This window comes from Canis aureus, chromosome 2, assembly GCF_053574225.1.
Source record: "Canis aureus isolate CA01 chromosome 2, VMU_Caureus_v.1.0, whole genome shotgun sequence".
NCBI classification, from domain to species: Eukaryota; Metazoa; Chordata; class Mammalia; order Carnivora; family Canidae; genus Canis; species Canis aureus.
Window position 1 is genome coordinate 81,699,693 of NC_135612.1, and position 25,826 is coordinate 81,725,518.

At 32.7% G+C, this 25,826-nt stretch overlaps 1 long non-coding RNA gene across 5 annotated transcripts in view; it reads left to right on the plus strand.

Moving 5' to 3' along the window:
* Window positions 1-25,826, plus strand: part of LOC144302682 (uncharacterized) — a 488,681-nt gene that overhangs the window by 198,199 nt on the left and 264,656 nt on the right. Inside the window, exon 4 of one of the 5 annotated variants that reach the window (XR_013369696.1) lies at window positions 13,930-13,953. The exons of the other annotated variants lie outside the window; for them this stretch is intronic. This is a non-coding gene — a long non-coding RNA (uncharacterized LOC144302682). Of the gene's footprint in view, window positions 1-13,929; window positions 13,954-25,826 lie in introns of those variants that run through there. 5 annotated transcript variants of the gene reach the window in all.

The window sequence follows — 25,826 nt, forward strand, 5'->3', positions numbered from 1 at the left end:
CCCACTGAATGAGAGAAGATATTTGGAAATAACATATTCTATAAGGGGTTAAATCCAAAATATTTTTAAAACATCATAAAATGCAATATAAAAATCACATTAGTAATGGGAAGAAGACTTAAATAGGCAATTTTCCAAAGAAGATGTCAAGATGGCCAACAGGCACATAAAGAGATGCCCAACATCACTAACTATCAGAAATGTAAGTTAAAACCACAATGAGTTATCACTTCACACGTCAAAACAGCTATTATGAAAAAGTCAAGGAATGAGAAGTTGGCAAGGGTAGGAAAAAAATAGAACCCTTGTGCATTGTTAGTGGAAATGTAAATTGGTGTAGCTACTATAGGTAACAGTAAGGAGGTTCTTAAAAAATTAAAAATAGAAAGATAAGATTCAGCAATTCTGCATTTAGGTATTAATCCAATGAAAACATAAACACTAATTCAAAAAAACATACAGACCTCTATATTTATTATAGCATTAATTATGATAGCTTAAGATATGGAAGCAACCTGTGAGCATCGATAGAAACGTAGATAAATTGTGATATAACACACACACACACACACACACTCAAATAGTACTCAGTCATGTAAAAGAATAAAATCTTGCCATTTGCAGCAACAAGGATGGACTAGAGGATATTATGCTAAGTAAAATAGGTCAGACAAAGACAAATACCATATGACTTCACTTATATGTAGGATCTAATAAAACAAATGAACAAGGAAAACAAAACAGACTCATAGATACAGAAAACAAATTGACAGTAACCAGAGGGGAATAGGAGTGCATGAAATATGTGAAGGGAACTAAGAGGTACAATCTTCCAGTTACAAAATAAATAAAGCATGGGAATGTAACGTACAGTATAGGAAATATAGTCAATGATATTTAACAATTTTGAGTCATGACAGATGACAACTAGACTTATTGTGGTGACCTTTTCATACTGTATATAAATATCATATCACTATGTTGTACATCCGAAATGAATACAATACCGTATTTTAATCGTTCAATTAAAAAATTCAGAAATGTTTGGATATTTTGATTCAGTTAAGACTGAAAACATTTACTTTTTTTGGAAGAAATTATTTTCTGTAATAGGTCTTTCATCTAACACCAAAAACACGGTATGTTCTTCCATTTTATTGAAATGTTTAATCCTAAATTTGAATTTATGGTTTTCTGACACATTATTTAATATCTTTTCAATATTATTTCAGTGGAATTATATTTTTAGTTTTTAGTTTTCTATGTGTTTTAATATTATATTTTCTAATGAGCTATTTCTAGAATATAATTAAAATATAGATCCTTACATATTTCATTGTGTCCTTTTATTTGACACTTATGTTGGACATTTTTAGGTTCCTAACTAAGCATCACCTTTTATTTCTCCTTGCTCAAGGCCTTGAGAGTTTATTTCATATATTGATCATCCATCCACTAGGTGGTGCACATCCATGAGCACACACACACACACACACACACACAAATTCATGTGTTTTGAGGAATCATCACTCTGATTACAGCTCCTAGAATGTTCCCTTATTGACGTAGTAAACTTTTCATTCTCCTTAAAACAATCAGTTCATGAATGTACACCAAATAAATGGTGAATTCTAGTATTTTTTGTTCCTTTGTGCATAATACAGAGTACAGAGGTCACTTGGACATGTTGTAGTTATTTTGTCGCTATAAAGAGATTCAGCTTCTAGATGAAGTTGATATGGGTGACAAACTAGCAAGGGGAAGAAATCATCACAGTGCCTCTGAATGAAAATCAATCTTTAAACATAGTTTACTCTAGATTTTCAGATGCTACTGTTGGGTTTAAAGTTTAGTTTTTGTGTTATCTGACACTAAAAGCTTTCTAATGAAATTAAAAAAAAATCATTAACTCTAACCTAACCTTGCTTACATTTTTTTTTTAATTTGGTTTCTTGGGTTTCCTTTCTTTAAGATTTATTTATTTATTTATTTATTTATTTATTTATTTATTTATTTTACAGAGAGGGTTCATGGGGCAGGGAGGGGCAGAGAGAGTGGGAAAGAGAATTCTCAAGCCAATGCCCCTCTGAGTGCTGAGCCCAATGCAGGGCTTGTTCCAAGGATCCTGAGATCATGACCTAGGCTGAAATCAAGAGCAGGAGGCGTAACTGACTAACTGAGCCACCCAGTTGCCCCAGTTTCTTGGGTTTTCTAAGAATAAAATTATATACATATATATACACACACACATATATTCACATATACACATATACACACATATTCAATATATTCATCTGTATGCCACTATTATTGTTTCCCTTCATTTCAAATAGTTATGTCTCAAATATTTTGAACAAATTAGATCCTAGAATAGAGAGGGCAGAAATTAGTCCTTATTGTTTTTTTTTCTTAATTTTTAAGACAAATTCTCAAAGAATGATTATGAAGTTTAATAAAATGGTTATTAGTATAAAGCAAATGTTTATAAGAGTATAGTGATTCTTTGCTTTAGCTTTGAAATTTTATATCATTTTATTTTTTTAGAAACGAATATGGGGTTTTGTTTAATCCATCTGGGCATCAGTTGAGATTACATATATAGGTATATATGAGTTACTGATGTATATGCAATATAAATAGCTTCCAACCCATTTATCCATCATGTCATGGAATAAAACAAAATCAAATGATTATGGCCAAGAATTTTCTTAAAACTTGCTATTATTTATTTAGTGGCTTTGCATTTATATAAGTGAGACTGGACGGTAGTTTATATTTCTAGCTATCAGTGCCATTTTTAGGTTTCTTTTTAAAATGCATTTATTTGTAATATATTACACAAACCAAAAAATGTAATACATGCTTGCATATATTACTGTACAAATCAATAATATACACAGAGTTTAAAATAACCATTCAGCTAAAGACTACAAAATTACCAATAACAGGGAATCTCTACATGTGGACATTTCCAGTCATACATTGTTCTCAACTTGCAAAGAAAATTATTTCCCTGAATGTTGTGCTTATCATTCTTTTATAATTTGTATTTAGTTTTAGCTTTTATTTTTCTGACAGACAATATGTTTGTATACAGATTATTTAGTTTTGCAGAATTTTGTAAAAATAATGTTTCCTGGTATGAAACCTTCTGTAAATCCTTTTTAATGAAAAATATGTTTCTGAGGTGCCTAGGTGGCTCAGTTGGTTATGTGTCAGATTCTTGGTTTTGGCTCAGACCATGATCTCAGGGTCGTGAAATGGAGTCCCATAGGGGCTCTGTATTCAGTGTGGAGTCTACTTGTCCCTCTCCCTCCCCCTCTGCCCTCCCCATGAGTGCGTACATGCTTTCTCTCTCTCTCTCTCTCTCTCTCTCTCAAGTAAATAAATAAATAATAAAATCTTTAAAAAAAAGAAAAATGTGTCTGAGCCTGATATAAATGCATATATTCATTTACTTTCACCGTGTAATTTATTCTAAAAATGTTATATTTTCTCTTTTATATTTAAATAAGCTCATATAGAAGTGATATTTATACATGGTAGATGGTAAGGAGGATCCAATTTCTTTTTGTTGTTTAATATGAATAACCAATTGTTCTCACATCACCTCTTGAAAAATGTCTTCTTTATCCAAATACTTATAATGCCACTCCATCGTATAAGGAGTTTTTATTCCCCCTTTGTTCCCTTTTGTACATAAGCCTATTTCTAGCCTCTATCTTCTATTTGGTTAGCCAATTTGCCTGTCTCTGTTGCCAATTTTTTACTGGTTCAATTTTTGTAAATATATTTTTAAAAAGTCTGATGTATGATGTTGGTCTCAGGTATATCTCTAGTGATAACACAATTTAATTTACATGAATGGGTAAAACAAAATATATGAATTTGGTTTTGAGTTTACAGTAAGGGAAGAAGTTAGTATAATTATTATTATATTATAAAAGATTATAGTACCTGGTCTTTAATGAGTGTGAATTTGCCTGATATAGTGAATTGTCTAGATGAAGGACTTTAATGCTACTCTATCTAAAACCTCAGCAATTTTGAGTATCTATCTCTTAACAGACATTATTTACATGTTTTTAAATGAAGTAGATATAGAAAGTCCCCAGCTATACAATAACCCAATGATGATTCCACTCAGCCCGGGCCACAGGGGTTTTCAATATTCTCTCCTTTAGTTAAGCTTCTAAGAGGAGGATAGGAATGGGTGACTGAAGTTCTTTCCAAGGTTCTATAAACAGATGCTGATAAAATGACTCCTACCAGAAATTACAAATAATACTGAAAGCATTCTGAATGACAAAGACTCCTAATTCTTTTCTTTCCTTTTAAAGTGAATATTCCTTAACACTTCTGAAGAAAATTTAGCTTAGATATTTTTATGTAATGCCTTTGAATTCTGAACAAAAGAAAACATAATTTGCATCAAGGCTTAGTAGAAATCATATTAGAATATTAGTGTGCTTCATTTCATCAGCATCTGGGATAGTCAGTGATCAGCTGGATTGACTTGATTCACATACAAAACTGTACATAGTTCTTTTTCTTTTCTTTATTGTGCATATTGCCTCTAGAAATTTTAGAGTTATAAAAGCCATGTTCAGGTGACTTCAGATTAAAACAAAGTACTTTGGGCGCTCAGGATTTAAGGCTCAGTAACCATATATTTATGTGCAAAATTACAAAGTGATATTTGTCAAATAGACATCTTAATGTCCTCACTAACAGCTGTATATACCTACTCTTTTGTATGTTATATAGCATTTAATATTTTTGAGCTAAGGGCTGCAATAAAAACACAAATCTATTTACATAATAGCCTCCCACACACACACCAAAAAAAAAAGGAAAAACATTAACCCATTTAACATGTCTATGCACAAGAAAGTCCTGCATTCCCATCACAGACACTAATGGGTGGGATATATACACAAACAGTTTTTTTTAAAAATTTATAATTCTTGTTCTCAAGGAGATTAAAAGCTGATTGAATGGAGATTTAGTTACTTGTTACCAATAGGACTTGGGAATATTTGGTTGATAATGAGCAATAATATTCATTAGTATATCAATGGAAATTAAGAGGCTTTCCAATGGAAATGGAAATTTTCTACCAAGTGATTTGCCCCAGTTTATTTCAATTGAGATTAAAGGTGATAGATTCCAGTCCAAGGCAGCAATGTAGGACGATCCTGAAGTGACCTCTTCCATGGATACACCAAATCTACACCTATTTATAGAACAGTTTTCCCCAAAGAACTGAGGGCTGACTGAACAGCTTCTGCACAACAAAAGATAGATTACAAGAACAGCAAAAGAGAGACATGGTAACAAAGAAAATCCCCATTGCATGACACTGCAAACTGCAGGGGTAAGAGTACAGACAGGCCATGAGGCACAGATAAAAAGCCATACCTTTAAAGGGCAACTAGAATGTAAAGACACCAGTGTAAGAACCCTGACAAATGGCAGAGGAGCTACTGGAACTCTCTCCAGATCTGAGAGGCTGGTGAGCATCACAGTTTAGATTCTCTTTTCACTGTGATAGCTCAGACAGGAGCACCTTCTGGGCACCATAGCCAGTTTGCCATCTCAGTAAGCCCAGGCCCCTAGTACATACCAGCCCCAGATGCCCTGGGACACCAAATAAAAGTCATGGTTATAAAGTAACTAGCCCTAGAACCTTGCCAATGAGAAAAGAGCTTCCAGAACTCCCTCCAAATTGGAGGGCCTGGTAAGTGCCATAGTTTACACACCCCTATTACCTTGATCGTAAGGACAGAAGCCAGATTATGGGTGCTCTACCCAGGCTATGGCCTCAATGAGCCAGAAGTCCCCAGTCCACACCACGAAAGTCACCAAACAAGGTGACCTCAATATGGTATATACCAGGACACCCCTTGTTAGTGCTCATTATATTCCCAGCCATTACACCAAGATGACACAAGGGCAAAGCACCTTGAAACACTCTAGGCCCACACTATTTCAGCTCTAGATGGCTTACTAAGGCACTCCTGGCACAGATCTCACTAGAACCCCCTGGCTCACACACACAAAACCATTCTTTCAAGTGTAGAAGTAGCTGTCCTGCCAAATTCACAGAAGCAAACACAGAAAGTCAAGCAAAATGAAGAGGAAGAGAAAAATGCTTTGAATGAAAGAACAAGACAAAAGCCCAGAAAAAGAATCTAATTAAATGGACATAGCAATATGTCTAATAAAAAGTTTAAAGTAATGATTGTAAAGACACTTACCAGACTGGAGAAAACTATGGAAGAAATTCAGTATGAATTTCAACAAAGATAAAATTTCTTAAAGAACCAATCAGAATTGAAGAATATAGTAACTGAAATGAAACATCCACTAGAAGGGTATGTGGATGGCTCAGTGGGGTCCTGGTATTGAGTCCTACATCAGGCTCCCCAAGGGAGTCTGCTTCTCTCTTTGCCTATGTCTCCTTCTCTCTGTGTCTCTGATGAAAAAATAAATAAAATCTTATTTTAAAAAAAGAAAAGAAAAATATATTAGAGGTAATCAATAGTATATTAGTGGATGTAAAACACATCAGAATTTGGAAGAAAATAATGGAAAGCATTCGAGCTGAACAGCAAAAAAGGAAAAGAAATGAAGATAGGTTAAGAGGTCTCTTGATCAAAATAAAGCAAATAAATATTCACATTAAAGGAGTCTCAAAAGGGGGCACCTGGGTGGCTCAGGTGGTTGAGCATCCAACTCTTGATTTCAGCTCAGGTCATGATCTCAGGGTTGTAGGATTGAGCCCGATGTCAGGTTCCATGCTCAGTGTGAAGTCTGCTTGAGATTCTCTCTATCTGTTCCTCTCCATCTCTCTCTCTCTCTCTCAAATAAATAAATCTTGGGGATCCCTGGGTGGCTCAGCGGTTTCACACCTGCCTTTGGCCCAGGGTACGATCCTGGAGTCCCAGGATCGAGTCCTGCGTCAGGCTCCTGGCATGGAGCCTGCTTCTCCCTCTGCCTGTCTCTCTCTCTCTCTCTCTCTCTGTCTATCATAAAATAAAAATAAATAAATAAATCTTTAAATAAATAAATAAATAAATCTTTAAAAAATAAAAAATAAGGGGGTCTCAGAAGGAGAAGAAAAGAGAAGAGGCAGATTTTTTTTTTAAGACATAATAGCTGAAAACTTTCCTAAACAGGGGATGGAAACACGAGAAGCTGAGAGAATTCTAATGAGATGAAACCAAAGAAGTCTACACCAAGACATATAATAATTAAAATTTCAAAAAAGAGAGAGTTTTTTAAAGTAGTGAAAGAAAACCAAAATGTTATATATAAGGGAAACTCCATAATGCTGTCAGATTATTTTTCAGTAGGAACTGCAGTCCAGAAGGGTGTGGCATGATATATTATAAGTGCTGAAAGGAAAAAAAAAATCTATAAGCAAGAATAATCTACCCAGTATGATTATCATTCAGAATCAAAGGAGAGAAAAAGAGATTCCAAACAAACAAAAGTTAAAGAAGTTCATCACCACTAATGTTAAAAAGACTTTTTTAAGGTAGGGGGAGGCCATAATTAGAAGTAAAAAAATTACAAGTAAAAGGTTGCAAAACATGACAACATATAAATAAAATGGAGAGGTTGTGAAAAAGCTGGGGTTGCAATACTTATATCATAGAAAATAGATTTTAAAACAAAGATTATAATAAGAGACAAAGAAGGGCATCCAATAATGATAAAGGGATCAATACAATAAGAGTATATAACAATTATAAATATCTAGACATCAAACACAGGAGCAACTAAACACATAAGGCAATTATTATAGCCATAAAGGGAGAAATTAACAGTAGTACAATAGCAGGGGGACTTTAACATTCCACTTACCTCAATGAGTAGATTATTTAGGCAGAAAATCAATAAAGAAACAGTGTCTTTAAACAATAAATTAAAATAAATGGACTTGACAGATATTTATAGAATATCCCATCCAAAAACAACAGAAATACATTTTTTCAAGTACACATGTAACATTCTCCAGGACAAATCACATATTAGGCCACAAATAGTCTCAATAAATTAAAAAAGATTGAAATCATAACATGAACCTTTCCCAAACATAATGATATGAAACTAAAAATAGTCACAAGTTAAAACAACAACAACAAAACAAAACTGGAAAATACAAGCATGCATGCCTAAATAAATAACATATCACTAAACAACCAATGGATCAATGAACAAATCACAGAGAAAATTTTAAAAAATACATAGAGACATATAAAAATGAAACACAATGGTAAAAATTCTTTGGGACAAATCAAAAGGAGTCCTATGATGAAATTTTATAGAAATACAGAGCTACCTCAAGAAACAAGAACAATCTCAAATTAAAAAAAAAAAATCTAACCTTAATCTAAATGAAAAAATAAATCAGAATTATAGAAGGAAGGAAATAATAAAGATCGGAGTGGAAATAGAGACAGACAGAAAGACATCAATGAAACCAAGAGCCGTTTCTTTGAAAAGATAAAGAAATCTATAAAAATTTATCCAGACTCATCAAAAAATAAAGAGAACTCAAATATGTAAAGCCATAAATGAAATAGAAGTAACAACAAACACCACAGAAATATAAATTATGAGATCTTTATAAGAAATCATATGTCCGCATCTGAACAACATAGAAGAAATTAATAAATTCCTAGAAGCAAAAAATCTTCCAATCAGGAAGAAATAAAATATTTGAACAGATCAATTGCTAGTAGCCATCAACAAAATGAAAAGGCAACCTACTGAATGAGAGAATATATTTGCAAATGATATATCTGATAAGGTACTAATATCCAAATCAATAACTTATGCAACCAATCCAAAATGTGTACGGAACTTATACAACTCAACATTTAAAAATACCCAAAAACAGAAACAATAAAATAAAATAAAAGTACCCCAAAACAAATAGATAAAAAAATGGGCATAGGACCAGAATAGATTTTTTTCAAAGAAGACATAGATGGCCAACAGACACACAAGATGCTCAACATCACCAATCATCAGAGAAATGCAAACCAAAACCACAATGAGGTATCATCTTATACCCAACAGATTGACTAGAATCCAAAACACAAGAAAAATCAAGTTTTGGTGAAGATGTGGAGAAGGAATCCTCACATACTGTGGGTGGCAACATCAGCTTCAACTATGGAAAACAGTATAGAGGTTCCTCAAAAAATTGAAAATAGAATTACCATACAATCCAGCAATTCCATTGCTGGATATTTACCTAAGGAAAATGAAACACTAACTGGAAAAGATATATACACCCTTTGTCCATTGTAGCATTATTTACAATAGTCAAGTTATGGAAGCATTCAAGTGTCCATCAGTAGATAAAAGAATAAAGAAGTGGCATATATATACAATGGAATATTACTCAGCCATAAAAAAGAATGGAATCTTACCATCTGTGACAATATGGATGAACCTAGAGGGTATTGTGCTAAGTAGAATAAATTAGATAAAGACAAATACCATATGGTTTCACTTATATATGGATTCTAAAACAACAAATGAATAAACAAACAAGCAGAAACAGACCCATAAATCCAAAAAAATAAACGATTGACTGCTAGAGGGAAGACAAGTGGGAGGTAAAGGCTTCCAGTTACGGAATGAATAAGTCATAGGGATAAAAGGTAAAACCTAGGGAATATAGTCAATAATACTGCAATAGAGTTTCATGTGACAGATGGTTGCTACACTTGTGATGAGAACAGCATAATGTACAGACTTGTGAACTACCATGTGGCACACCTGAAACTAACATAACATTTTGTGCCAACTATACTTTAGTAAGATAAAAATAATAATAAAGGGGATAGAAAAAAAAATAAAGGGGATAGAGATAGATATTTAAGATGGAAAAACAGAAAGCTATTGGTGGAAAGCCTTTAATGCACAATCATCTACATATGTCAGGTGCTAGCCTTTGGGGACAGGGTTAGCTACGTGACACATGAATAAAACCTAAGGAGTGTGACTCTACAGCAGTAGTAAATTCCAGGCAAGGAGAATAACAAGCTTAAAGACTAACAGCAACCATGGCATATTCTAGGAACAACAGGAGGGTAGCATGGGGGGTGGTTAAGGTAGTATGAGTCAAAGTCTGAAAGAAGGCAAGGAGGAGAGGGAACCCTACAGGGCCTGAGAGGCTTTGTAAGACTGCTCGTAAAACCTAGTTTCTACTCCAAGTCATTGGTCATGTTTTATGTAATATGTATAATATTTTGAATATATAAACACTAAGTTGCAATCATCATAAAAACAATCACTCCAGACTACCTGAATTTATTAATGAGATACACTTTAAAAATGGATTCAGGTCTTCAAAGAGGAGGAGGTCATTACAACTGCTTAAGAGAATAAAATAGTACATGTGGGGAGTGAACAGTGTGGTCAAAAGGTGTATCCCTGAAGGAAGACTCAGAAAATGGACATAAGTAGCTTAACTAGAAAAGCCATAAAAAATCCAACAATGCTTGCTGACAAATTTTTCCTTCAAAATTAATGCTTGTATTTCTCCATAGAAGGTTCCACAATGTCTTTACTAAAAATCATCTCACTAGCTATATTTGGTGAGCTGGCCATATGCTACCAACTGATGATCTAGACTCTGGAAATTTTTTTTGTGTGTATATGACTATTTTCAATGTTGAAAATTCTTTTTCACACATTTACCATGAAGTGAGATTCATAATGTTCAAAATACCTTCTAGGCAATAAGTCTGCATCTGCTAACATGTCTCAGTATTTCCTTTATTTAACAAAACTGTTAACCTTCTTAACAGAATGATATAAAAATGAAAACAGATATCTTGTAAACATTCTTTGACTTATAAACTATAAACTCTATGACTTAAATTTAAAATGATTTATATTAAATATTGTTTAATTACATAAAAGACCCCCACACACACACGCAATAGTGCCTGGTATGTTATGATTAACAAAAGCAAATATTCTCATTTTTAATATTAAAATTATCAGTGAGGTGGAGCTTACCCATAGGGAGTTTAGAGTCTCAAAATTGGATTTGAGATGTCAGCATAAAATGCTACATTTGGATGATCTATAGTGCTCCACACAATCATTTTATCTACCTGTTAATCTATCACCTGACATATCTCAGTAAGAAATAGGTTAATGTTACAAATTGGCTATAGCAATGTAAATTATTTTTTCTTCTAATAGTCAAATTCTTGGTTCTTTCTGGATTTTTTATTTTATTTTGGGGGCAGTCATAAACTATCAACCATGCCAAAGCTTTATTTTTTGACCCTGTGTATAATTATAGTTTTAACATAATAAAATGTGTAGTCTCAATAGACTATTTCCATTTTATGATTGTTATGCATCAGAATGGGTATTAGAGTTTTGGTGCCCCAACATTTTGTCATATGTTTTTAAATGTTTTTTTTTTTCTTACTGTGAATAAATAAATGTATATTATTTGGCCAGAGAATTGACAAGCTTTAAGCAATGTTTTTGTTCTGTGCATTATAATCAATTATGTTTTTATGTGAAAAGGAGAGCTTTTGTGTAATTCCTAATTATCAGATTAAGATTTGGTAGCATTTTACTTTGACTTAAAGAAGTAAATGTTATTTTAAATGTGCTACTGAAAGTTAAAAGATCTCCAAATAGATTTAGTTTATAAAAATATAATAAATTAAATCTTAACTACATATGAAACTCCATTATTATAGCTTTTATAAATGAAAAGTTAAATATAAATTAAAGAGTTAGAAAATGCATTATGTTATATTTCAATGAATGTGGTATACCACAGTATGTATTTCTGAGCTCTCAGGGCTGTGGGTTTGTAATAGTTCATGGCACTGCCAATAATGAGTCTGCAGGGAGCTTTGTTATAAATGTCCCAGTTCTTTGATTTGCTCTATTCCCAATGCATGCTGGGATGCCTAACTGTGTGAAATCAAGCCATGGATTATCCATTTACTGCCACTTTATCCCAGGGGAAATAAACTTGAAAACAAATAGACTGTGCTCTTGTAATAAATTCAGAGCAAAATATGTTTGTATTCTACTGAAAAAAAAATGACGTCAAATTTATTTAGAATTTGAAAACACTTTTTTGCTAAAATATAACTATTTATTGGCTGGATTGTGCAAGTACTAAAAATACCCATAGCATATATTTTTTTACTGCAGCAAATTCTATTATAGAGAATTAGTATGTATATTTTTCTTTGTATATACTCATTTTAATAAAGAAGGATATATCTTCTTGGAAAACTTTTACATTAAATAGCAATTATTAATGTATCATGAGTTGATTCAATTATAAGAAAGCTTAACGCACATGAGCTTATCAACTTCTATATAGGAAATATTGAAAAACCTGTTCCTCTGCAATGTTATAATCTGAATTACCACTGCTTTGGGTGTTTAGCATGATGTTTATTTTCTTATGGTAAATATTGTTGCTGTTACATATAACTGATGACCATGTCAGAATGTTATCTTTTAATTATGTAAGTAAATAGAGTAATGTTCAGAAATACGAGTTGTTTTAAAGAACATATTAAAATATTGCACATGCTGTACTTCTACTAGTTTAGGAGTACAGACCTTAGAATATACTTTTCTTCATTAAAAAAGTGACCATTTTACCTGATATTATGTATTTAAACAATTGCCAGCTCAACTTTCCAAATAAAGTCTTATAAAAATATGAATTGACTTATTCTAAAGATAATTATAAAGCAACTTTCTACAGTGGTTTCTTAGGAAATTATATCTTTTTTTAAAATTTATTTATTAATTTATTTATAATAGTCACACAGAGAGAGGCAGAGGTAGAAGCAGGCCCCATGCACCGGGAGCCCGACGTGGGATTCGACCCCGAGTCTCCAGGATCGCGCCCTGGGCCAAAGGCAGGCGCTAAACCGCTGCGCCACCCAGGGATCCCAGGAAATTATATCTTAAAGAGCTTGAATACAGATGAAATTTTCTTATGACAAAAGCAGTCTTATGATTGCAGAGTAAACTGAGGTGCAAAAGTTCTTGTCAATTCATGATAAAGTAGAAAGCTCAGAAAAACCTTTCGTATCACAGAACTTTCAAGTATTTAAAAATTATACTGTGATACTTAGCTCATACAGATAAAACTTTAAAAATAAATGAGGAAATAAGTACTTTTAAAAAGTTCGTTAAAACGTAGTACATTTCAACCTTATCTAATTTTCCCTGAATCAGAAATATTAATACACTGCAATGCTAAGCTGTATTTATTTTACCTCAGGTTAATTATCAGGAATTAATTTCTGTATGCTCAGGAACATGGAAGGAATTGCTTTGCAATTGAGGCCAATGCTCCAAAGCAAAAAAAAAAAAAAAAAAGAGAGAGAGAGAAAGAGAGAGGGAGCTCAGGCCTTACAAAGAGAACACAGATACATTATCTTTTTTCCTCTTGCCCTATTTCCATTTTCACCCTTTTTGAAGCACAGAAGGTAAACCCAAGGAGAAACATCAGAGTATAGCGTCTTCAGACCCGAATGAATGTCCTTTTCCTGTTTCTGGTTTGGTTTGGTTTCTGTACTCCTTCCTCCTGCTAAGGGATTGTTTACAATAATCACCTGCAAAGAGTGGTGATGCTTATAAGAATGACAACCAGTATCATATCACGTGGCCTGATGGAACATTTGCTAGGGCCAGAACACTAATGGATCAACCCTCGACTTCATTTGCTCAGGGCATAGGAACAGAACTTGAGTGAGTTGACAGGCTGAAGGAGGGTGAGAGAAGAGCTGCCCGTCTCTAATCAAAGTTTTGTCACATATTCTAATTGTTAAACAATCAACTCACAATAAATACCCTAATGTTCTATTCCATTAATCACCATTTTTTATACATCTGCAGATCCTCAATGATCTCTCACTCTTCTGAGCAATTACCCACTCCTCTTCAAAAATCACTTTCAGGTATTTTTATTTTCCTTTTGGAAGACCATCTTGACCCTACAATACAGGGTCCTCTCTGTCATATGTGTATCAAATCCATTGTCTTAGAAAGAGAAATAAAGTGAAGTGTGAGGTGAACATTTAAAGGTGATCTTGCAAAATCCATCCGTGAAAATTTAATTGTGACAGAGCTCAGCTTTTGGCTAGTGGTCAGTCTCCACATTTTTTGCTACATGAAGATATTCAGACTTGTGACTTTTTAAAAAAATGTTGAATTGGTGTGTTAATGTGTAGGGCTAAGAGTTAGATGTTAGTACCAAGATTCTACAGTTTAATTTCCAGATTACTTTTACAGACATCTGAATATTGCACTCAAAAGCCCCAGTCTACAGACTTCAAGCTGGTCTGAGGCCAAATATAATATATGGAAATTTTGTAAATATCACAAATTCTATATACTTAATAATAATTGATCAATAACTCAGAAATCTCCCTCAGATACAAATTAAGATAGTAATGTCCATAAAGATTCTTATTGGCAACCTTTCTCAGATAAAACTAAAAATAGTATTATTAATGAGTATTTTTACATGTATATTAGTAAATTCATTATCACATTTTTATGTGATGATATACCGAAGTGCAAATATCTGGAATGTAGTTCAGTGAATACTGACTGGGAAATCAAAAACGATATTCAATATTTTGTTTTCCATTACCAGTGGATATTAGCCTAACCTCAATCAGTAATAATGGTAAACTGAAAGCAGAATAACTTTTAGACACTTTTGTACTTTGAGGTGGAGTTCATATGATAAGTTACGTGTACGCACCACAAAATTAATGAAGTCTCCTGGTCAGAGTTTGCTAATCGAAAACACTGAGCATTTGTAATGACTGAATACTAACAGCTAGCGTGCTAAGCATTTTTCTATTATTATCATCCCTACTAATTTCCCACCTCTAAGCAAAATTTGAAGTAATGGTCTATATTTATAGAGAGAGTATGAATTTCAGCACCAATCATATATATTTTTCTTTGTATACTAAGAGATCAAAAAGTTTATAAAAATTGCAATACAAATCTTTCTCGAAACATTCTTTGAATGAACTCATCCTAACTCCTCATAAACTGTATTCAAATCACAAAAAGAATTAGATAGAAACTACTTTACAGAATCATTTGGAAATTATCACATATTTTTCATGAAAAAGCTTCCTGACATATGTTTTATGGTACATTGGTGCCTGAGAAGATAGGAATTCCTCATCCTCACATAGACACACATGTGCTTTTATGGACAAATTAGTGAAAATATAAGTATAGATCCTATCTTGGAGCTTTATAAACAACTTCATCATGTTAAAACTGTAAGAAATTCTTCACTGAAAAATCAGTTTAAATTTTAGTAACTTGAGATTTAAAAAAGAGAGCTTTTTACTTTCGCATTAAAGATACTAAAAAGAGTAGCATTGTAGAACATACATGTTTAGAGGTTTGCTCATGAGTATTGCTTCTAGAAATATTTATTCTTGTAATATTGTTTAAAAGATAAAATTTAGCTGTATTTTTTCTTGAATTACTTGAAAATATTATTTTAAATACAGTTCCTGCTGAAATGTTATTTACTGAAAATAACATATTTATAATTTTGTTTTATGGTAATTTCTTTTTTTTTTTTTTGTTTTATGGTAATTTTTAAAGCGCCTGCTGTAGTATGACAATACCACCTGTGCTACTTATGAAGTCTGTCACATTTCAGGGTTTATGACTTTGGTATAGGTTTGTAGCTCAAAAGCAAAATTTTCATAATGGCAAAACCTTGACTTTATAGTGCTTCTGCTTGGGGGTTAATCATTTTTAGACATTTTTGTTTTAAAGATTATATATATATTTAAAAAGGAGTTACCACTTTAAAGCAATGTAGGTCATTCTTATTCCTATTCATCCTACAAGATCCTATATGAGAGACAGAACCTAAAGAAATATGTTGAAGGACATACTAAATATAAGTTAGAGTAGGGGAAAATGCATCAAATTCTCTAAAATAATCTTTGACATTATTTCTGATTGCCTTTTTTGGTGTTTTTAGACTAGGTTTTGGTTCCTTCTAAATATACTTACAAATGCACAGATTTCTTTTATATAAATGAACATTAAATACCTCTGAAAAATGTAGATTCATTTCCGGGTTTTCTATTCTGTTCCACTAATCTATGTGTGTTTTTGTGCCAGTACCATACTGTTTTGATGACTACAGCTTTGTGATATAGCTTGAAATCTGGAATTGTGATGCCTCCAGCCTTAATTTTGTTTTTTAGGATTGTTTTGGCTATTCAGGGTCTTTTGTTGTTCCATACAAATTTTCGGATGTTTTTCCTAGCTCTGTAAAAAATACTAGTGGTATTTTGATAGGGATTCCATTAATAGATCTATAGATTGCTTTGGATAGTATAGACATTTTAACAATGCTTATTCTTCCAATCCATGATCATGCAATGCTTTTCTATTTCTTTGTATCATGTTCAATTTCTTTCATGAGTGTTCTGTAACTTTCACAGTACATATCTTTTACTTCTTTGGTTAGGCTTATTCCTAGGTATCTTATTGTTTTGGTGCAACTGTAAGTGGGATTGGTTTCTTGACTTTTTTTTTTCTGCTGCTTCCTTAATGGTGTATAGAAATGCAACAGGTGTTTGTATATTAATTTTATATCCTGCAAATTTGCTGAATTTATGTGTTAATTCTAGCAGGTTTTTGGTGGAGTCTTCAGGTTTTCTAAAGATAGCATGTTCTCTGAAAATAGTGAGAGTTTGACTTCTTTGCCTATTTGGATGCCTTTTATTTATTTTTGCTGTCTGATTGCTGAGGCTAAGACTTCCAGTACTGTTAAAATAGTAATGGTGAGAGTGGCCATTCTTATCTTGTTCCTGACCCTAAGGGAAAGGCTCTCAGTTTTCCCCATTGAAGATGGGGAAGTACAGATAGATCTATACTATCTATAGTATAGATGATACTAGCTGTGGGTCTTTCATATATGGCCTTTGTTATGTTGAGATAGGTTCCTTCTACTCCTACTTTGTTGAGAGTTTTAATCATGAGTGGATGCTATATTTAGTCAAGTCTCTTTTCTTCTGCATCTATTGAGAGGATCATACAATTCTTATCCTTTCTTTTATTAATGTGATGTATCACATTGATTTGCAAATATTGAACTACCCCATAGCCCAGGAATTAACCCCATTTGATTGTAGTAAATAATTCTTTTAATGTTGGATTCAATTGCTAGTATCTGTTGGGAATTTCTGCCCTCATATTCATCAGGGATTTTGGCCTATAATTCTCCTTTTTAGTGGGGCTTTTGTCTGGTTTTGAATCCATCTACTTTGAAACCATTTATATGAACTCAAAGAATTAATTTTGGAGAATATTGGTTAAAATATAGCTAGATGGATACTGTCTATCTTCAAATATGTAATTATCCAATACACATTTATTTTGTTCCTTAAGTTTAAGTAATCTCAACACCCAAAGTGAACTCATAACTCCAAGATCAAGAGTCACATACTCTTCTGACCAAGCCAGCCACGACAATATGGCCATGAAAAAAAAAAAAAAAGTACAAGATAGATGTTCTCAGAGTTCAAAATTTTTAATTCCATGAATTGAAATAAATGTACATTTTTATCCAAACCAGTTAATTTTAAGTAGTCAGTATATATTCCTTCATACCCCTTTCCTATTAGTTTATGTCTATTTACTTTATCATTTTTATATCATATTCCTCTTTGAATTTCCTAATTATAATCTATTAAATCAGGCAAATCTTCTTGCCAGATATGAATTCTGTTACAGATGAACATATTTTCTCTAAGTTAAAGATATACAAGAAGCATTTCCTAACATGACCTCTATTTCCAGGAGTCTCATTTTATGCACATTGGGTAAAACCTTATTCAAACTCATATTGTGAATTTTATTATAACTTCAAATTCTCTCATTTTGATTATCAATTATAACAGATGAATGCTTACAAAAACTCAAAAGAAACTAGATTTATCCATTAAAAATACTATATATATGTATATACATACAAGATCCTTTTAAAATAGTAATGTTTTACAAAGTAGCTATGAATACTGAATACAGAGCCATTGTTACTAGGGGAAATACAATTTAGTTCCTGACAGCCTCTCAGCACACCAGATTTTTTTTTTTTTTTTAAGAGAGGGAGAGTGAGTACGCATAAGCAGGAGGTGAGGGGAGGGGCTGACAGAGAGAAAGAATCTTAAGCTTGGTGGAGTCCCTATGGGAGCTTGATCTAGACCCTGAGATAAGGACCTGAGTTGAAATAGAGTCAATGTTTAAAAAAAAAAAAAAAAAAAAAGATTCAATGTTTAATCTACTGAGCCACTCAGGCACCCCTCACCACAACATTTTCATCAACTAATGAAACATTAGCTTATTAAATGTGTATTTCTGTTAAAGACACCTCATTTAATACATGTTTCTTGCAACCAATTAATTTATGCTAAGTAATATTGGTTAATTTAGTGAATAGGGAAATCTATAAATATGGAACAGCAAATAATGAGAATCAGCTATATTTTTAAGATCGTTTTTGAAATAGGGATGCTGGGTGGCTCAATGATTGAGTGTCTGCCTTTGGTTCAGGTTGTAATCCCAGGGTCCTGAGATCAAGTCCTGCATCAAGCATCCCACAGGAAGCCTGCTTCTCCCTCTGCCTATGTCCCTGCCTCTCTTTGTGTCTCTCATGAATAAATAAAATATTTTTTTAAAGATAGTTTTTGAAATAGATACAAACAACATAAATCAGGGACAAACATAATACTGTAGAAAACATTGAAGAGGACTCTAATTTATGGTTTCTGGACCTAAATTTCCTTAGAATGGTCTGGAGTATGCATAACATAGTAGAGAAAGGAAAAAAAAATCAAAAACAGTAGAATTGCATGAGACATTACTATTTTCTTTTTTTTTTTTAATTTTTTTTTTATTTATTTATGATAGTCACACAGAGAGAGAGAGAGGCAGAGACACAGGCAGAGGGAGAAGCAGGCTCCATGCACCGGGAGCCTGACGTGGGATTTGATCCTGGGTCTCCAGGATTGCGCCCTGGGCCAAAGGCAGGCGCCAAACCGCTGCGCCACCCAGGGATCCCGAGACATTACTATTTTCTGGCTTATGTACAAAGTAGGAAACCAAGACACACAATATAAGAAAAACAATATAAGAAAAAAAGAAAACAATATAGCTGTCATATCTAAGTCTAGATGCCCTTTGACAGAGATGAACATCTTTAGAAATTACAACAAAAGAGGACTTAAACTCATATTCTTAAACAATAAGCAAGACTATGTGGTTAAAAACTAATTGTCCATTATGGGCATCATAAGTTATGATTCTTACTTAATCATGTCTCTCCTAATTCTAAAGTCATCATCTTATAGCAATGTTTATTAATAGCTGGAATTTGATATCTAGCCTGCCTCAAGCTCAAAGTTCAACTTCTAATGAGACTGTTATGTTATAGACTTGAAAGGAGTATGTGAGTACTTAACTAAGTTGAATAATTGTCACAATGCATCCTTAGTGATTATAAAGTAACAGTGTCAATGTTACTTTTAAAAATTCAAATTCCTGTTGTTATTTTTTAAAGATTTCATTTATTTATTCATGAGAGAGAGACAGAGACAGAGACATAGAGAAAGAAACAGGCTCCCTGCAGGGAGCCCAAAGTAGGACTCAATCCCAGGACCCCAGGATCACAACCTGAGCCAAAGAAAGATGCTCAACCACTGAGCCACTCAGGTGCCCCTTCCCCCTTGTTAGTTATAACCATAAGATAATTGGTAGCTTAATATATAACAATTTAAAAATCATAATAAAGAGGACTCACCTGGGTGGCTCAGTCACTTAAGCCTCTGCCTTTGGACCCCCGGGTCCTGGGATCGAGTGTCTGCTTTTCCCTCTCCCTCTGCCCCTCCTCCCCGCTTGTGTGTATGAGTGCAAGTACACTCTCTCTCTCAAATAATAAAATATTTTTAAAAATCATAATAAAGAGGATTTTTAAGAATGAAACGTTAAAATGATTTTATTTTTATTAATTTATTTTTAAAGATTATTTATTTATTCATGAGAAACAGAAAGAGAGGAGAGATACAGGCAGGAGAAGCAGGCTCCCTGCAGGGAGCCTGATGCGAAACCTGATCCCAAGACCCCGAGATCACAACCTGAGCCAAAAGCAGACACTCAACCACTGAGCCACCAAGTGCCCTAGAAACTTTAAAATGATTTTTAAAAGTCTAATAAAAGCAATTCATTTTCTAGAAAATGAATAGTCTTAATTTTATTCCCTAATAATAACATAATTTAACAAGGAAAATTATCATACATTTTATATTGCATACATACCATGAGAAAATAATTCTCATAAATACCAAAGAATCCTTTAGGGCACTCATGAAAAGTTGTAAGTATGAAGCCTTGCTCCCATTATTTGTAGCCACCTCCATTATTTCCTCTGTTTGGAAGGCTGTTATTCCTACTCCTTAACTTGGTAATTCTTTCTGTATAATGAGCTGTTAATTATTTTTTTAAGATATCCTGGCATTTCCATCTAACAAAATAAAGTCAAAAGTGAGTAGACACCCATAATTTTTCTTTCCTGGTCACTAATTTCTGAAAATGTACATGCTGTTGATTCTATGTCTATGGTACCATAAACCACTGAACATAATTTATTAACGTCTCATTTCACCTTTATTGTGAAGTTTACTTGGTCTTTATCCTGTTTTCCCATGCCAGATTTTACCTCTTTATTCTAGAAAGTGCCATTATGTTTTGTATTTATTTGATTACATATTTTTTTCTCTCTCTAAAATATATATTATGGAGCATGAGGTAAATCTCATGCTTCCCCTCCCAATTTGTAATATTTATAATGTCACTCAATACATAGTATTAAAATTATGAAGACAGGCAATCTACAAAAATTAAGAACTTGCCTCTAATTTTTTATAAATTATAAATTAATGTCTAGAAAAGGATAAGATAATTTTAAATAGTCTATTCTTTTCTATTCTTTTCTTATTTTTGTCTACATTTTTATGTTAATGTTTATTTTGTCCATTGCTTCCAAGAACCTCTACCTCTAAATATAGGCTATAGTGCAAATAGCTAGGTTGTTTCCTCTTGATTGTTCAGTGACTATAAGGACTCAATCAAGTGGAGAGTAGGATAATCATACAATCAATCTGGGTAAGAAAAGGGAGCACAGAGAGCAACCACACAATGGTTCTTTCTTCAAGTCATGCAAAATAGCTTTGAAATAAATCTGGAATTTGCTAATTATGGTTAAATCTTCTTTTTAATTTAAGCTGTATGACTTAGCAGCCAGAGTTCATTTTCAACCCTAGAGCTAAAAAAGTTCCATTGTTATATATTTTAAAGAGAACTTTACAGGCTTAAAGTTAAAAATCATGATTGATGTAGTTTTGGCAAGTTTTCACGTCTAATTCTTCCAGGAGTTAACTCCATTATAATAATTCTCATTAGAATAGTTATGAAAACTGAAATACATTCTCTACAGTTCACAAGGTGGTACATTTGCAATACTTGTCAAAATATTATTTTTAAGTATTGTTGTGAATAATTAATTTAACTTTAACAAGTAATGTTCATGAAATATGCATTTATAAATAGCGGACCTGTTTCTATTATTTCCAATGCAGCAATTCATAATGTAATTGAGTGAAGGTAAAATGATAATGCCTAATCTCATTTTCTTGCCAACGTCCCAAAGCCCTTTGTCTATTCCATTTTATACTCAGAACATGAAGTAAAATAAAAAGAAATTTCTTCTTGCAATTACAGAGAAAAAATGACGGGGAAAGAAAATAAATAATTTTAAAGCATTATGTTTACAGAATTGAGTGTTTACGCAACGGGGAATATTTTAGTCACTGTAGTGCTTACAGCCCTTCATGTCTGTATCACTCATCTGTAAAGGAGTTTTGACCCCAGTTAAACCTTTGAGTCCTAAATCATCCTCCAGAGCACCACACTATAGTGTCTATTCTTTTTCATGAGATCTTTCTCATACTCTCCATTTATGATTGACACATATCTTTCAGGACTCAATGTGACTAACAAACTCTCCTCTATACCTGAGAGGCAGTGTTTAATCATGCTTTCTGTCTGCTATCAGGACCATGCCTGTTGAGCTGGAATGGGCCTGCTCTTCAAAGTACTCACAACCTGAGGAACTAACTACTAATTTTTTATTTAAAAACTGATAAGCAATATGAATAAACATGTACAAAAGAACTGAGGAGGGACATATTACAAGAGGGTGCCTCACCAACAAAGGTGGAACAAAGTTATTTAAGAGGAGACACTTAAAGAATGCAATGAATTCACCAAAAAAAAAAAAAAAAAAAAAAAAAGCAGAAGGAAGATTGCCACTTTTCTTGGAGGGATGAAGTAAAAGGAACCAACATTATAAAAAGAATATGGAGTCAGTTACTAGTTTGGGGCCTACACATTTCCAAGTCTTTATAGTTGTTGATCTGAGAAAGAACATTTTACTAACACCAAACACACTATAAGGTAATGCTCACACTTTCTTCAGGAAAGAGTAGGTCATAATAGATAACTTCAATATGCATTATATAAATATATATGTGTATATATATTCATATATACATTATCAAATAAGGTAACATAAGGCAAGTTTTTAAAAATATATTGCAGTACTAAAAAAAAGCAAAGCAAATCTAACCACCAAAAAGAAGTTTATAAAAAAACAATTTATAACACAGAAGTATACTATACTACATGGAGTCTTAAGTAATTGTCAGTGGGAGAGATGGTGACTATAAAGAAATGGGAAGCTATTAAAAGAAAACATAAGAAAATTAAAGGGCAAGAAAAAAATCAAGACAGTAAGATTAAAATGGATTAGGATAAGCATAGATTTTAAGATAACTAAATAGAAGCAGAAACAATCCTTTAGAATACTGAATCAATGACATGGCATATAAATATAAAAAGATAATCTGGAATTAGGAGGAAAAGAGCAAACAAATAAAATAAGGGAGAAGTATACAAGTTCATAAAAAGAATTAAAATGAAATAACCATGCAAAATGCATGGTTAACTAAATTCAAAATAAAAAAAAAAATTAGGGGAAAAAAAAAATTAGGAACAGCAAAATACTAACAGAATATTAATAAAATAACAAAATTGAAATAAAAATAAAAATTAAAAAAACAAGTGCTGATTATTAGAAAGTTAAAATAGGGCAACTCAAGGAAATCTTGTTACAGAAAGAAACAGAAGAAACAACTGAACCCCAATCAATAAAAATTATATTAATATAAAAGAGAATATAATGATGTTAAATTAGATTTTTAAAAAGAGACTGTATTGACTAATTTAATGAAAAAATAGTTTAACAGTCTGATAGTATTTTTTCTGATAAATTATACATGAATGAATACAATTTAATAGCCATGGGGGGAAAATGCAGATTATCAGTGTTCCTCAAGTTCTTAGGGTCAGATTATCTTAATGATTCTGTTCAACTCTTTAAGGAAACAAAAAATCTCTAGTATATGAACTATTTCAGGTATTGAAAAAGGAGATGACACTATGGAATTCATTTTATAAAGTGAGTAAAATATTGTTACCAAGACAAGATACATACAGAAAAAACTTTCCATGAGCAATCTTATTAAAGATACAAAATATTTAATAAAGACAAAAAATAATTAAATATAATTTAAATCATTTATCAAAATCAAAGAATCTTCTCCTTTGCTCAAATGTAAAGTAATTACAAAAATAAAAAAGCAAAACTAAGACTAGTTTCAATTGATAACAAAAATGTATTTTAATACATATTTGGTTCTTTTTTTAAAATATAAGAAAATTAGGGATCCCTGGGTGGTGCAGCAGTTTGGCGCCTGCCTTTGGCCCAGGGCGCGATCCTGGAGACCTGGGATCGAATCCCATGTCGGGCTCCCGGTGCATGGAGCTTGCTTCTCCCTCTGCCTACGTCTCTGCCTCTCTCTCTCTCTCTCTCTGTGTGTGACTATCATAAATAAATAAAAAATTTAAAAAAATAAAATAAATAAAATATAAGAAAATTAGAAATTTGAGGTCAATTTATTATAAAAAATACTATTATATTAAATAATTGAATATTTTATTTTAGTTGTGAAATACTAGTGCAATTATCACAAGATAATAAAAATTTCAAAGATGTTATTATCATATGTTATCATGTTATTATCATAATTATTATATAGAAAGTTTAAACATTGCTGATATATTAAATAAGAGGATGAATTCTCATTGATATAAAAAGAAAATATACTGAGATGCCTGGGTAGCTAAGCAGTTAAGTGTCTGCCTTCAGCTTAGGGCGTGATCCTGGAGTCCCCAAATCCAGTCCCACATCGGGCTCCCTGCATAGAGCCTGCTTCTCCCTCTGCCTGTGTCTCTACCTCTCTGTCTCTGTCTCTGTGTCTCTCATGAATAAATAAGTAAAATCTTAAAAAAGAAAAAGAAGAAGAAAAGAAAGAAAGAAAGAAAGAAAGAAAGAAAGAAAGAAAGAAAGGAAGAAAGAAAGAAAATATAGGGACTGATGACCATATTGTCATATGTATAGAAAAATCTCAGAAAAAATTACTTAGCACTTTATGAAGTTTAATAAAGTGCCTGGAAGATGATACTATATTCTTTCCTATAGCTTTATCTATAGTCAACTATAAGATATGGAAAAGAACAATTTAAACTTTTAATGTGGGATACATAGAATGAACACTGTAAAATATGGACTTTAAAAGAAGAAAAAAACACTACATTTCTTAAAAATAATCCTGAAATAATGCCGAATTGAAAAAAAATTAGTTACCAAGTGCAATTTTTTCCCAAATTAAAATTTATTTTTTTGTTGTTCATTTTCATGATGTGGATATTTGAATAGTTTCTCTCCCTCTTCCCCAGACTCTTCCTTCTTCTCTTTTTTAGCTTTATAAAATTATTATGAAAGTCAACTACAGGCATTGATAATTAGAATCCAAAGAAAATGTAAAAAAATGATGGGGCACCTGGATGGCTCAGTGGTTGACCATCTGAGCCTTTGGCTCAGGTTGGGATCCTGGGGTCCTGGGATCAAGTCCCACATCAGGCTTCTAATAGGGAGTCTGCTGCTCCCTCTGCCTATGTCTCTGCCTCTCTCTCTCTGTGTCTCTCATGAATAAATAAATAAAATCTTAAAAAATGTAAAAAATGATAAAAAAGAAAAAATAATGCATATTAGACTTGCCTTTCAGGAATACAAAATAGATTATAAAGCTACAACTAATATAAAGTGAAATATATTCCTGAAAAGAACAACACAAAATATTGGAAAACTTAGAATGAGACATATAAATATTTAAGGAATAAATACTTAATGTGAAGATGGCATTTTTAAAGTAATTAGAAGTAGGCCTTGTAATTTAGGTATGTCTCCAATGCTTATGTATTCTTGCATATGTCCCTCCAGGTTAATTAAGTATTTTAATGTAAATTCCAGCATCACCACTTACTAAATGTAAACCTGAGTAAATTACTGTAATTTCCTAAGCCACAATATTCATCTTTAAAAAGGTAATTGAAGGCAGCCCAGGTGGTTCAGTGGTTTAGCGCCTGCCTTCAGCTCCGGGCGTGATCCTGGAGACCTGGGATCAGTCCCACATCGGCTTCCCTGCATGGGGCCTGCTTCTCCCTCTGCCTGTTTCTCTGCCTCTCTCTCTCTCTCTGTGTTTCTCATGAATAAATAA